This window comes from Ambystoma mexicanum, chromosome 8 (assembly GCF_040938575.1).
Source record: "Ambystoma mexicanum isolate Mex_15411 chromosome 8, UKY_AmexF1_1, whole genome shotgun sequence".
NCBI lineage: Eukaryota > Metazoa > Chordata > Amphibia > Caudata > Ambystomatidae > Ambystoma > Ambystoma mexicanum.
The window spans coordinates 1,469,006,093-1,469,022,118 of NC_090929.1; the positions used below are offsets into that span (position 1 = coordinate 1,469,006,093).

At 44.0% G+C, this 16,026-nt stretch overlaps 1 protein-coding gene across 2 annotated transcripts in view; it reads right to left on the reverse strand.

Annotated features, from left to right (window-relative positions):
* Positions 1-16,026, reverse strand: part of BTRC (beta-transducin repeat containing E3 ubiquitin protein ligase) — a 2,926,431-nt gene that overhangs the window by 1,532,056 nt on the left and 1,378,349 nt on the right. The window lies entirely within an intron of this gene.

Genomic DNA, 16,026 nt, shown 5'->3' on the forward strand with positions numbered 1-16,026 from the left:
ATAGGCCAGGTGTCATTCAGATCGTGCGTGGGAAGGGGGAAGGGACAGTGCTGTACATGGGAAGATGATAACAATAAGTAAGTAAACAGCCAGCAAGTGGCAAGCGCAGGGTAAGTGCGGGCATCACGTGTCAAGAGCTGGAAGGGGGACTGTAGGGATACAGAAACAGTCCCCAAGTGCGGGGGGGGTGCTAGGTGGGCAGTGCAAGTGTGTGACGCTGGCAGGAGAAGGATCTGGGCCTGGGATCAGAGGGTGTCCAGGTAGCAAGTGCAGTTCAGGTTGTAGCGAGGAGGTCAGCAGAGGAGAGGAGGGGAAAAAGCAGAAGCAAAAAGAAAGGCTTTGAGGTGTTTCCAGAACCAGAGATGGTTCTCCTCAAGTTGCAGGGAGGCTGTTCCAGAGGGAGGCACCAGCTGAAGAAAGAGATCTACCACCAACTCATTGCTTAGAGAAGCGACTGACCCTGAGGGAGTTGGAGGCGGATGAGCGAAGAGCTTGAGAGGGAAGATATTTAGGAAGAGAGAGTTGAAGGTATTGAGGCCCAAGGCCCCAGAAGGCCTTGTGAACGATGCAGAGGGTTTTGAACTTAATCCTCGCAGCCACTGGGAGCCAGTGCAGAGATTTCAGTCCTGGAGAGATACAATCCCTGGGCTTCGGAGGCCAAGGACAAGTCTTGCAGTCCTGTTCTGGATAAGTTGCAGAGGGCGGAGAGTAGAAGCAGGCAGATTTGGAAAGGGGCTTTTACAATAGTCCAACCTAGAGAGGACCAGATCTCTGGAGACAGTGCGCTTCTGGGGAAGGTGAGGAAAGGAAGAATACCTCTGAGGAGGGCAGCTGGTAGTGTGACTTCTTAGAGACGTCCGAGATGTGAGGAGAGGAGAGGGTGGAGTCGAAGATGACCCCAAGGTCTTTTGCTTTGCAGGTGGGAGCCAGAAGGGGGCCAAGAGAGGCCAGCGAGAGAGCTACAGGGAAAGAGGGAGTGGGTGTGCTGATGAGGAGAATCTCAGTCTTACTGGCATTAAGGCAGAGGTCATTGGCAGCACACCACTCCTGGCTAGCAGACAGACAGACAGTCAGAGATGAGGGAAGGAGAGGAGGAGGCAGAGGGTAGCCTGAAAACGAGCTGGGTGTCATCTGCATAGCACGGAAAGTTGGGGCAGAGAGCGGCGATGTGGTGGGCAAGGAGTGCAAGGTATTGGTTGAACAGCCAGGGAGAGAGGTTAGACCCCTGGGGGACACCACAGGTAGAGAACAAAATAGAGAGGAAGGACCCAAGTTGGACCTGGGAGGGTCTGTCGGAGAGGAAGGAAGTCAGCCACGCCAGGGCCTGACCAGGGATACCCAGGTTATCACAGAGATGGTTGAGCGGATGGCATGGTTGACCGTATCAAAGGCAGAAGAGAGATCAAGCAAGATGAGGACACAAGGGGTATTATTAGGGTATTAAGTGCACTGTCGGGAGGTATGAGGCGGGACGAAGGGCTTGATCTTGAGGAGTAGAGAGATCTGATACCAAGATGTTTGAGCATTTTTCACGATGTGGTGTTGACAAGATAGATTGCAATCCACAATGAAGCCTATAGATTTTACTGAGGTGAGGACTGAACCCGTCCCAGCACGTTTTGTCCATCCACCTTTTCAAGTGGGTTTCTTATTCGAGAGGTGACCCGGAAGTATGAATTTGGTCTTGGTGGGGGGTAAACTTTAGTAGGCACTTGTCATCCACATTTGAATGGTTGCACGGCACGATTCAAGGCACACATTATCTAGTGGGTCCTTGATCTATAGGAACAATTCTGTACCGGTGTATCGCACTATTAGGGGTCATTTAGGAGTGAGTACAACAGTTCCGTGTAGAGACAAACAATGGAAAGAGAATGGAACCCTTATGGATTCCACAGGTGACACGGTAGGCATTCAGACCTGAGGGAGCCCATCTAGACAGTCTGGAGTCTGCCAAAAAGGTAGGATGTTGATCATTTCGGGATGGTGACAAAGTATCCATCTGTTCGCAGGGACAGTGTGTTGGCCAATCAAGTCAACCACAGCTGAGAGGTCAAGGAGGACTAGTAGGCATGAGTCCCCTTGTCATTAATTTTAAAAGATTGTCTTTGACCACGTGGATTGCGGCTGTTTCAATGCTACATTTGGGGTTGAACCAAAATTGGTAATCCCGGAGCAGACTGACATGCAAAATGTTTGTAAACAGTTAGCAGCTACCTTCCTGATGACTCTGCTGATAAACAGGAGGCTTGAGACTGGGCTGTAGTTGGCTAGGTCTGTCAGGTTGAGGGTAGGATTTCAGGTGTGGGCGTATAAAACCTGTTTTGAGGATTTCTGCGAACTTAACCTCACTGAGGAGGGCAATGACTTTCTTAAGAAGAGCAGTAAGGGCATGAACAGTAAGTTCTGACAAGGAGTATGGTGTCGGTATAAGAGGTTAGTTTTAAGCATGCAAGCGTGTATGAGGGAAGAGGGGATAGAAGTTGGCCCAGGGCTGAAACACCCATGAGAGAAATAGGGTGGGGTGTCAGAGATTTTGAGCCCTCAAGGTGGAGCCTGGTGTTATTGATCTTGTTGATAAAGAACCTTTTGACAAAATTACACTTCTACCGGGATTCTGGTACCTCTGGGTTTGATGCAGGATTCGAGCAGTGTTTGACAGCTGCAAAATGGGCATTGGTTCCATTAGGGGGTGTAGTAATGTTGGTGCTGTAATAGATAGTCTTGACTTCAGATAGATATCAGGGTCAACCGTCTTGAATATAAGGCCTTGAGGGATAGAAAGTTCTCTGGTTTGTGGGCCTTGTGCCAGAATTCATCAATAGCTCCAATTTACGTGTCTCAATAAAAGTTAATAATTGTCTGAAAAATAGGCAGCAATATTTCAAAAGACCTTGCAATCTACTTTAAGAGTGCAGGCACCTGGTGCCAATCAAAAAATAATACGCTGGAATGTTTATCCAATGTTGTGGTTTTTTTCCATACAAATTCATTGTTCCAAGGAGAGCCTACATAAAGTTGTTTGTAGTACGTACTGTACATGAGGAACCTTAATTAACTTCTTCACAATCCTAAACCAACATATTGGAAGACTGACCCAGTATATGAGTGGTTGTTCAAATCACTTGCAATCATGTTTCCAAAGGGATAGAATCAAAGTGCATAAACATGGTCTGTTGAAGCACCTTTTGAAGAAGCACAATATGGTTCCTGCAACAAGGGGTATCCTCAGGACTATTGGCTGAAGCAGTGGTTTCAAACCTGCTAACCTGTCTACACAAGAGTAACTATTGGATGCTTGTCCGTCAGGTATTTTCTCTGTGATGGCTTGGAAATTCATAAGTGGAGATACTTGCGACAAGCTTTTGCAGATTGCGGAAGATGACCATCTTGGTCATTTTGGGCAGATTGACCAACTCTGATGTGTGGACTATCATATTGGTAGGATGGCCTCCTTCGGACATCATTAATATGGCTTAACAATTTCAGATTTGTCAAGTCTAAAATTGCTAGTGTTTACACATTAACACGATTCAGGCTGATGTAGTGTGTGGAGTTCTGTTGAGGACGCCATTCTCCCAAGTTATTTTCAATATATAGTTGACTCACAGACTTAGCAGCCTTAATTAAATCATTTGAAGGGAACACTAAACTCTTTGTGAACGTTGTCTCATGGGCATGCAACACATTCAGCAATGGAGGACAGTCATCTCCACTTGAAAGCTAGCAAGACTGAGATCTTCTCTTTTAGCCAAAAAGCAAACCCACCCATGCTGAATTCGAAAATTCCATCTCTTCTAGAAGTGTCACTAAATTTACTGAAATGTGGAAATCCAGGAGTCATTCCAGATGCCAACAGATTTATTTAAACCCAAGTTGTGATGGTTTAAAGTATTTACTAATGACAATTCTCTTGTTTGAAAACAAATTTGACCGTAGATGTGTTCAAACAGAGAAGCAATGTAGTAGGGGTGGCTATCAAGTTGTATCTAGATAACTACATGTTATTTAAGCATGCCTTCTAAGTAGGTCTTGCCACTACATTCCAACTAGCTCTCAATGGCATTGTTCATCTGGTTGGGTTATTGGTACAAAAGAGACCATGTGTCTCAAGTTAAAAGGGATTTGCATTGTCTTCCATTAGCTAAAAGTATTAGATTTAAGATAGTCTTTCTGGCTTTCTAGTGCATGTGTAGGTTTGGCTCACAGTATCTGCAGTGTGAATTTAGTCCCCATTTCCTATTGCAGGCAATAGTGGGATTAATGACACAAAATTAAACCTAATGAGCAGAAGTGGACGGGAAGTGATCAGCAGTGTCAGCTGCTCACTCTGCCCCGTTCCGCTATATTTTGCTTGGCTGAGTTTCTACATCGTGTTGCGTTGCGCGGCGCTGGTGGAGGCGTGGCCTACCTTGCTGAGTGCTACCGGACTGGGCAATTCCTTAAAAACTCCCATCCTGCCCCGGAAATGATCAGCAGTGATCATGGTGGAGCACGGGAGCTGAAGCTGGACATAGGAGTGTGTTCAATCAATCTGAGAAGACGGAAATCTATTCCCTGATCTGTTTGGCTGAAATCACCTGGATCTGCTACTAAAAGGTAAAGCGTTCCATCGATTTACCTAAACTTTGGTACTGAGTCGGCACAAGTGTTAAGCTGCAAGTAGCATGAGGCCGGATGACTGCGGGTGAGTCACCTTTAATCCTTGCCTCTTATAGTATTTCAAGTGGCTTAATTTGACTACGCAACACAATTGACCCTTATAATCTTAGCTCGCTTACTTATTAATCTAGCCCAGGTCAGGGCTATTTAGAGATGATCTTGGGCTGCATAATTGAGACTCGACTCTACCGGTGTTCAAATGCCTTCTACTAAGAAGGGCTCGCAATCAAAGTATAATCTAAACCAGAAGGGTAAAACCAAAGCACACACCGGCCACTGTGGAGTGTGCAGATGTAAATGTGCGACCAGGCGGAAACCCTAAAAAGCAGGTTTTGCCAAGACAAGGAGTAATTACTGGTTTCTTCCCTGTTAACCCTCAGCCTGAAATCAACTCAACTATACTGGAAGAAGCTGTACCATTGGGTGGCAATGGGAGTAACCCTCAGGAAGCGATGAGTTTTGGCAACATTGATAACAGTTCTCTGCTTGAGATATGCTTAAGCATGCAGAGGGGTATTACCCCAGCATTAACGAAATCACTAGATAACAATTCTGATAATCAGCGAGAGATGCATAATAAAGAGACTACTATTCCTTCGCTTCCTGCTACCAGATTATCTGCTTCACCCAATCTAGTGCTTCATCTGGGAGATACAGCATCTGCAACAGCATTGGAAGAAACTGATAATTCTTTCCCACGTTTGTCTGGCTTAGCAGAGATACAGTCGACTATGGTGGCTTTACAATTTGCTTTAAAAATCCTATTGAAAATGTGTGGACGCGTTTTGGAAAACACGAATAATATGGCCCAGGTCATGAATCTAGTGAAGAAGCCGACCATAATCTATCTGATGCTGCACGTATCCTTGAGGACTCAGAGGTCAACCTTGAGCCAGCAATATCTTCAAATGCAGGAGATATCTCAGCTATTCTATACTGAAGGAAACAACGTCGATTCGCGAGAAGGGCGGCCATGAATAATCAACTGTGGCAGCCTCATTGACAGCTATAACTGACCTTCCTGAAAGACAATCAAGAAAAGCTAAAAAAAAAAAAAAAGGGCTTCACAAGCCAGAAAACGTATTGAAAATGGAGAGGGCTGCCTAACAAGTTGGCTCATCCCAGATAATGGCAACGAATCACAGGATGTGGCAATATTCGAATCAGTTCCACCAAAACTGGAGGATGAGGAGGACAATAATTCATCTACACTGATAAGAGCCAAAGATCGGCCTTACAATTGAAAGAAGCACCTATACCACTTACTCTAAAGAAAGCGAATACGGTCGAGATGGCTGCCAATCGAATTTGCCTAATTAAGAACTTATACCAAGAAAAGGAATGCAGATGGCTCACAAGAACTGAATTCTTAATTAGGCTCCACTCAGTACCGCAATAAAGGGTGCTGAATTCTGAGGACTTTGAATGCGTGGAACCGCTAGAAGGAATAAACTCAAAACGTATCAGCGATCCACTGCAAGTTCTTAGCAACAGCACAATTGCTCCGAGCTTATAAAGAGAATCTGCTTGTAATGGATGTTTAACTAGATGTTGACCTGGACCAAAAAGATCCAAATTGGACGAAAAAAGATAAAGAAGAGGCAAAGGGTAGTGAAAGAGTACAACTACTCCCGATTGGAAAGGAGGTCGGAATGAAGTTGACCTAAAACGCTGAGAATTCACAAATATCATGGAACTGCAGAGGCTTCAACCATTTGTTCTCTCCCATGGGCTCACTTCCATTTATCACTACAGATACGTGCATATGCTTGCAAAAAACGTGGTTAAAGGAATGGTTCGGTCAAAATGTTTTATTGCCCCTACGGGTCGGCCATGTGTTTTTAAGCCTAAGTAGCTCGATTTTAGAAAAATTTCCTATGGACCTTACCCGAGTTTTCATCCATTAAACGCACGCGAAAACAGGCACCAGGGAGCTGCCATTTTTTTGATAATCCTATCATTTCCCCCATCGCCCTGGCTGACCTGCTTTTGCGGCCCTAAACCATATCCCCCGCCCCTGAGCCTGTCATCCGCAGACGCGTACCGCCCATTTCACAACGCCAAAGCACGTCTCGTGTCAACATTCGCTGCGCTTCAGCTAATGACATGTCGCCATGGAAATGTCAGGACGCCTCTTTCCTCAATAAGTATAAACAGACCGTTTCACAACACACAGCAGCAGATTTCCGATTCCATTCCTCTCTCTGTGCTACTTTGAGTATTCTGTGACTCGTTTCTGTGCTCTGGTCAGCTACCTTCGTTGCTTGTAGCCCGTGTGAACAGATACCAGTACCACCGCTATCAATTATTTTAGTTTGTTTAACACACAATGGATACAATAATGCCCTACATGTACGAGCCCGAGTATACCGAGGAGGAACTACTGGAAAGGGAAACACGCGAAAACGATGGGTCTTCGGACGGCAGTTGGGAGGACGATTCAACAGCCGAAGAGCCTGGACCTAGTCGCATGGACGGTGTTTCCACCGGGTGAACATATAATCGGTGCAAGCCAATGCCAACCGAGGACGAGAACTGCTGCTGCTGTGAAAACTCGGGATGCGTGGCCTACATTTCGGAAGGCGAGCCACGACCGCAATGCATCACGGAGCTGCCAGACTTCAGGGCAGCCTGCCTCACACGGTCCGTGTTGAGGATAATGATGGTGCTTATGCATGAACTTCGCGCAACTGTTCGTCCTCGTAATCCGAGTAACGAGTAAGTATACTCTGCTTGTGATGCCACTCCTATTTCATGGTCTTCTACTATATCCAAAATTACATATACATATCATTGTAACGCATGAAAGTCATTCAGTAGTGTGCAGTGTCTAGATAGCATTTGTCCGAGCAGAATGCCATTAGTTCCAAGAATTGTCATTGACAACAAACGTTTATTAAACTTATCTTGGTCATTTAAAAACAGTTTGTTTCATTCCTTTTCACAGGTGGTACAGGCTGGTGGCCTATCATTCCTTCACATGGTGGCTTCACGGGAGGTTTCGACACCGTGTTCGAAGAGGGATACCCGCCTGGGCTGTTCGTGCCATAAGAGAAACGTTCCCGAGTGACAGCGGTCAGTACAGGGGATTTTCTCTCGCTGTGCTGCAACCTGAACTGTACAATGTGTACATTTTTGTATTTTTGTGTCATCAAAATAAGTTACAAAATAAAACTCCACATATATTTTAACAACGGTTGTTTCGATTTTTTCAAATCAATCAAGTGTGTCTCCATTCAAGGATGGACGTCAGACACCTGTGCTCGGAATGGGTGAAGTTCAGGTCGCTGTGAAGCGGGGTGGTCACTATCTAAGCTAACATAATATATTATCAATAATGCATGCACTAAATAACACTTGTTCAAAGTGTTTCAGTCGGTTATGTCTCTATAAAAGTGTCACATATATCAATACTATCAATTAACATTGGATTATACAGGCCTTAGGTCAAGGGTCTTGACCACTATAATACACTGTTTGAAGTGTGGGTCTGTGCTCACAAGAATCTCCGATATGTGGCATTTGTTATTGATAGGCAACAATATACTGCAGTAGGGGTCTAATGATATTGGGGATCTGCTAGGTGGGCATCATGGCGTGGTCAGTGGTCTGGCACATGAAGAGAATACCTTGCAGGGACACAGGGTCAGAATTGCAGTAACTTTCCACTGGTGAGGGTGCGTGGGAAAGGACACATTTGTGGAGATAAACGAGCCATGTGCTTGGTTCAGGCCGGTTCACATGCAGGACCGTGATCTCAGAGAGTGATGTTACATTTATTAGCTGTTGCAAATACCTCTGGAGTTTTCCAGTCAGAGTGGGAACGAGGCTGTGGGCCATGTGCCCTGCGCACTGTATTATCGGAGTGAGGCCTGGTCACCAAAATGGAGTGGAAAGGGGGTACAAAAATGGATGCCCCGTGTCCTGCTCAGTGTTCCCATCTACGCGAATGTCATGCAAAGTTAACATCACATAAGGGCAAGGGGCGAACCCACAACTGGAGGCACTTGGTACGAGTTTCTACTGAGAAGTAAAGGATGAGAGGGGCCTGATGGCCCCTTGCTCCCACACACTTGCCTGCACGCCAAAAGGCGGTTCGCACCCGGGGATGAGCGCTGGCATGGGGGCTGTGACGGGCGCAAACGGCCAAGGTGCCAAACAGCATGTACACTTCAAAAGGTATCCCACGCCCAGGGGCCATCGCTCACATGGCCTCCTCAGACCCCGTGTCTCCAGGCAGGCCTCCCCTGAGGCAGGCCAGCCCCCCTGCAATAAACATAATACCACGACATACACACGTCATTCATTCACAAACACGCCCCTGTTTCTAATACTTTATAAACCACTTGATATGTCTCATGAGAACATCTTTGTGCTTTGCAAGTCAACTCCTGAACATTCTACCTGAGAAGCACTGAGATCTATGCTAATCTGCTCGTCGCCGTGCTATCTGTGACAGCTTCGAGCAAACTCGTCAGTGTGCTACCTGTGGCCATCTACCTGTTCTCCTGCAACATACTGCTCGGCCTGCTGAATCCAACTGTTTGTTGGTCAAGGTAAGGCCATGTATCCTAGTCATATTTCGGTCATTTTTACATTTCAATCTATTTGCTATTACAGTACCCAATAGAGCTATGGTCATTGGTCTCATTGCTATTGACTTGAGTTTCAATTGTTATGCTATCAATAGATCTATTTATTTTCATCTGTGTCAATTGTTATCGAATTGCATCCTTTGGGGGTCCAGTCTATAATGTAAGCATGGTTCCTTTTCGTGCAAGACAGAACATCCAAGGGACGAGTCACATGTTCAGAGTTTAGTCACATAATTTCAAAAAATTCTGTAACTTATGCAAATACTAAGCCGCACATGATGAACTGGTATAGTTCCGGCGACCAAAACAAACCTTGCATTGAGCATGGTATGGTTCATTTACTTTTTTATGACATTTTTATTCATCAAGGTTTTATAATAATCTTGATATTTACTTTTCATAATTTTCAACAATGCCTGGCTGTTCGATTAGCGGTTGCCCTTCGAAGACCGATGCTAAATCTGAAGGCACTACAATGCATGTATTCCCGAAAACTGTTGATCGAATAAGAGAATGGGTCAGACATTGCGGATATCCACTGGATGAGCTGGAAAGTAGAGTCCAACAAGTCTTTGAGGACAAGAGGGGTGATCGATACTGCATCTGCAACCGGCACTTTCCCTCGAACATGTACACCACATCTTGGGTAACAAAGAAGAATAAACGGCGATCGACACAAAAATTGCTCGCAAACGCTATTCCCTCTATTCGTCCACAATCCGCCACTGGTGAGTCAAGTGTCCGTTTTTACCTTTAGGCCTTGCGGTAGTGTGTAGGTAGCCGAATGGATTAATTGATATTTTAGGTATTGTTTCCAATTTGTAATATTTTCGACATTGGTATGAGTGTATAGCTTTTTGAATAATGACATTTATGAATATATTATTTTTAGATTTCATAACCCACAAACGAAATCTATATATGGGCACAGGGAACTGTGCTATATTGCGCATTACTCAAGTATTCTGTCTCCTTACATGGCAATTTTAAATATTGGCATTTCATTATCAAACAATAATTTACCTTTACAACTTCTTGACTATCCCTTGAATCTGAAGCAAGAACATTCTACTTCCGTCACATGCTCGCAGTTATCAACCACTTCTAGCGCGTATCAGGTAATCATATTTGGCTATTCCGCTACAGACTTGTTTTATGCATGTCAAGTAATAGTTTGTATGTATCGTGTGATTATTTTACCAATTGTTTGGTTAGTGCTTTCCAATTGATATACACCTTAGTTGTCGTCCCCTGGTGTTCGTTTTCAGTTATAATTAGTGTTATCCATACTAATGCAAGTACTGCCTTTCAGGGAGATGCTGAAGCGTCCACCACATTGACAACAGTCCTAGATGTTCTTCAGCAGTCCGAGGTATGGATACTGACAGCTCAACTGACCATGATCATCAGGACTGGAACACTTGTCGTTTGTTCTACACCATGTTTCATTTGTGGTTAGCCGTTGATATGTACCTGTGCGGTCGACCCCAAGGGTGTGTTGTGTTTTCAATATCGTAATCCTTACTAATGCAAATACTATGTTTCAGGCAGTTGTTGAATCGTCAACCTACACACTTGATGGGGAGCCTGACATTCAAGTAATTCCGGTGGAAGTGGGACCATGCGGATACGAATCAGCGCAACAGCTTTCGGAAGTGCGTACCACATTGATAACAGCCCTAGATATTCTTCAGCAGCATGAGGTATGGATACTGACAGCTCAATCGAGCGTGATCATATAACGTGATTCCATTTGCTATACTTTCATCCCTATTAACGCAAGTACTGTGTTTCAGGGAGATTATGGAGCTTCCACTACAATCACAAGATCCCATTTAGATGATGCAGATGTAAAGAAATCGGAGAAATAAGTCGATTTAAATCTGATCATTTTTAAATATTCCTTGATTCTTTTAGACAATGCAACATTTGTGGTTATCTCTTTATATGTACCTGTGCCGTCGACCCCAAGTGTGTGTTATGTTTACGATATTGAAAACCATACTAACGCAAGTACTGTGTTTCAGGGAGTTGCTGATGCCTCCTCTTCAATAAAATCATTCGTGGCAGTCCATGTAGAGCCAGAGGTATGGATACTGACAGCTCCATCGAACTAGGCCATCAGAGCTCGAATACTTGTTGTTTGATTGTTCCACACAATGTTCAAATCGTGTTTGGCTATTGAGATGTACATGCATGTTCGTCCTCACGTGCGTTTTATGCTAACAATATTTTGATACACAGTAATGAAAATACTATGTTTCAGGGAGTCGATGGAGCCTCATTCCGTGCTGTCTATGTGGATACAGAAAATATAGTCGTTGCAGCGCAAGAGGAAGAGGAGAGATGCGGATACGTATCGGAGCAACAGCGTGCAGATGTTGAAGGTCGAGTCAAAAAAGTTGCAAAGAAAAGAAACAAAAATAAGGTTAGTTACAAACAGTTCATAACTTTAGACATTTTTTTGTGCTGGGGACTATTTTATGTTTTTTTCCAGTCAATTGTACTATACTTTATCTTGTGTTTAAACTGAACATCCCTTTTCCAATCTGTCCTCTTGTTACCCGTGGGTCTACGAACTATACATACACAGACAGTGAAGCGAATGAGAGATGTTGCTTGCCAGACCATTTACACTATGGAGGAACTATTAATTCAGACGCGGCATGTTGAGACTCGGGATGCTCATGTCCAATGGCCAGAACATTAAATGAATGTGTCCAGAGAATCCAGTAAAGTTGTATTGGACCATTGCTACAGTACGACCGCACCGCCGCAACAACATGATACTGGATGTATTGAAGATAGCTCTGAAGTAGTCGCAGATCAATTCACACAATCTACACCCGCCAAAAAATTGTCACCAAAAAAGCTGTCGACATTGTTGTGTTCTCCCATCAATGTTGAGGTAGCAGATGTTGAAATGACATAGAATGAACCAGCAGCAGCATTCACCGACGCATCAGAACTTGATAGCAGCGATATTTCTTTCAAATGTGGTGATATGTCCTCAACGTCACAGGCCGAAACAACTTTGATGCAGGATGACAGTCTAATGAAAGAGGGCAAATACATAGTATTCGACAGTTGTTTGATGGATATTATAAGTATGCTGAAATGTGGGCATTCCGTCAGAGGGAAAGTATGTGGGAAGCCATTGATTCATGTGACTCGTCAAAAACAAGGCAGTAACGTCACAATACATGCCGCCTGTAGATTACATCATACGTTCTCATGGTCTGCACAACCAATGCTGGGGAAACTGCCATCAGGCAATCTACTGTATGCAGCTGCATCACTTTTTAGTGGCTCCAGTTTTAGAAAGTTAGAGGCTTTCTTTCAGTTTGTGGGACTCCATTTCATTTCAAAAACGCAGTACTACAAATGCCAACATGATTATCTGTTTCCGGCCATTAGTGATGCTTGGAAAATTGAACAATCGTCTCTAGCAAGTACATTCGAAGGCACACGATTCAGGCTAGCTGGCAATGGACAGTGCGACAGCCCTGGATTTTCTGCCAAGTACTTCACCTACCACTTTCAGGACATGGATAGTAAGAAAATTGTGAGTTCGGTGGTCGTGCAGGTAACACAATGTACATCCTCAGTGGCCATGGAGAAAGTAGGATTTATAAAATCAGTGGAATATCTACAATCGAGGGGAATGCACATCGACCTCCCAGCCACGGACAGACACGTTTCAATTGCCAAGACAATGAGAGAGCAGTTCCCACATATTAAACATCAATTTGACGTATGGCATCTTGCTAAATCAATCAATAAGAAAATCTCGGCTGCAGGGAAAAAAAAGGTTTGGAAAGTATTTCAGAGTGGTCCCAGTCTATCAGCAACCATCTTTGGTGGAGCTCCAAAACTTGTGAAGCGTGAGTGGAAATACTACTTGAAAAATGGCGGTCACTGATGCACCACTGTACCAACGTGCACCGCTGGTCAGAAAACCTACATTTCCACCAATGTGAACATGGCCCTTTATCCCCAGTGGAGGCACGGAAGAAGAAGTGGTTGAATCCATCTTCACCGACACACAAAGCCATTGAGAAGATTGTTTTCAATAAAACTCTATTAAGAGATTTGAGGGGACTGACAGAATTCTGTCACACAGGAGGTTTGGAGGTGTTCCACAATATGTGCCTAAAGTACAGGCCAAAGCGCTTGCATTTCAGAATACAGGGCATGAGACATAGGACTCTACTTGCCGTCTTGGCCCATGATGAGAATCTCGGCCGTGAACAATCTAGGACTAACGGTAATGTAAGGATGCCTCGCTACACTAAGGCCTTTTCAAAAAGAAGTAAGCAATGGGTGATCAAACCAGTCTATGAGGAAATGGAGTTCGATTTTGTCAAAAGCCTTATTGTTGCTGTATTAGAGAAGCACAGATATGGAATTTTGAATGTTTCTGTGCAGAGCACTGATCCATTGCCACCCAACATTGACACTGGGCCATGTCCACCCAAAGGAGAGCTGGTTGTGAAGTACAAATCCCGGTTTAAATAATTGTAATACGATTGTCTTTTTGTAAATAAATTTTATTGTACAGTGTGCATACAAAGTACGCTAACCCTAACCCCTACCTTCACCATCCTGGGTGCCGAACTACCTGGGTGTCATCTTTGAATTCTCTCTCTATTCACCTCATATTGCTGACCTCGTCTATATGTGTATGTATATATTTTTGTTGATGTAACTAATTTTTCCAATCTCTTATAAATGCTGGGAACTGTTAACCGAGGGGAGGCTTGCGTATTGCAAATAATAAAACAAACAACTCAACTCCTCGGGTACTTTATACTTTCCCTGACCTTCCCCAAAAAATTAAAAGTCTCAATAGTTATGGTTCTTTGGGGCTTCAAAGCTCGCAGACAAGGACAAAATTGGGGGCCTTAGAACGCGCCAAGCGAGCTGTTGCAGATGGGAGAGAAGCCAGTTCGCATTTGCACATTGAGGCGCACTACATAGATGGATTCGAAACTTCAAGTTCTCACAGATGGCTTTACTACGGGATGTTGCAAAGAAAGAATGAATGCTCATTTCTAGTGAAGGTCAGCGGCTTTGATTTTCAGCTCGCGCCCTTTACAGGTCCACAACTCGCACTGGCAGTATGAGGTTCTATTGTTTTTTGACCTTGAGAGACAGGGACCATGCAGAACGAACTTCATTTGAAGGGGGATTAGGGGGTGCAATAACATAAGAGATGATAAGGCAGAAAATTCTTAAACTAGAACGAGTTTCATGTTAGTTCAGTATACGAAAAATCGTTGTCAAGAGCACAGTGGGATTTACGGACTGCAGTATGCAGAGACACAATGGAAATTGCAAATATAATGTAAGTAACTCTTTAGACGCTTTTATACCGGAATGAAGAATTAATGAATGGATGCATGAATAAATGAATGAATAGCTTTGAAAACGTTTGTGGGATCGTCCTTGTAGCGGGCACATGCAGGTCCACATTCCACACGCATGTAGACAGAAAGTCGTTTCTCATTGTGTACTAACCTCGATTTATTTCGTTATTTTTCGCATTGATTTTAGAGCCGAACATACTCCATTGCACCATCCTTGAAAGCAAATAGTTTCAGCTCGGCCGTAATAAATAAAATGAATAATATTAATAAAGATCGGCTGGGGAGACTAATTTTAAATTTTATGTTTTCAAAACAGGTATATACTTCCCTTTTGCCACTGCCACCAGTTTCAGACACCGGCAGACGGTTTCTTCAGCCGCCAGCTGCAGCTTAATGTAAACAACTGCACCATTCTGATGATCTTATGGGACGATCGCCAAGGGCCCATATGCCCTTATGCGGTACTAGCGGCTAGAAGCAACATATCAACCTTTACGCTGGCCTAGTGCCTACTTGATGGAACAGCCTTGCGGTTCAACGTGCGACAAAAGTGCTTCTTTGAACGAAAACCAACACCCTGTGTACCATAAAGGAACAGCGCGTGACACACGATAAAATTTTACGGATTTGCGGATAGAGATAAAAGAAATAAATGACTTTCGGAGTTCATATGGCAATTGCTGAATATTCTATAAACATTTAATGTCAAATAAATGTACTTTACCAAATTTACTGTGTTGTGGTTTGATTTTAAAGTACAGTTTCATATTCTGAATTGTGGCGCGCTGTGTTGTGAGCTGATCTGTGTTGGTTTCCGGGTTCTGTGTGAAGTCGCGTAGAAGACGACTGGGCACGTTTGCCTGCGCAGCACAGTAACGTCACGGAGAGAGGCGGGGAATATGAATGTTTTGATAATGACAGGCTCAGGGGCGGGGGATATGATTTAGTGCCGCAAAAGCAGGTCAGCCAGAGCGATAGGGGAAATGATAGGATTATCACAAAATGGCAGCTCCCTGGTGCCTGTTTTCGCGTACGTTTAATGAACGAAAACTCGGGTAAGGTCCATAGGAAATTTTTCTAAAATCGAGCGACTTGGGCTTAAAAACACATGGCCGACACGTAGAGGCAATAAAAAATGTTGACCGAACCATTCACCTATGATATTAGATGGCTATTTGATTTACCAATCCTTAGCCAAGAAGGGCCTATGGGGAAGACATTTTGGAGGTTTGCTTATTGGGTGTAGTCCACACGGTAAAATCACGTTGTGTAAACACCGAGTTTGAGGACAATCTCATTGCTGTTATGATATATGATATGATCGTTTATTCATATAGCGCCTATACACAATGTGTTTCAAAGCGCTTCAAGGCAAGGGAGGGAACAAGGGAAAATACAAC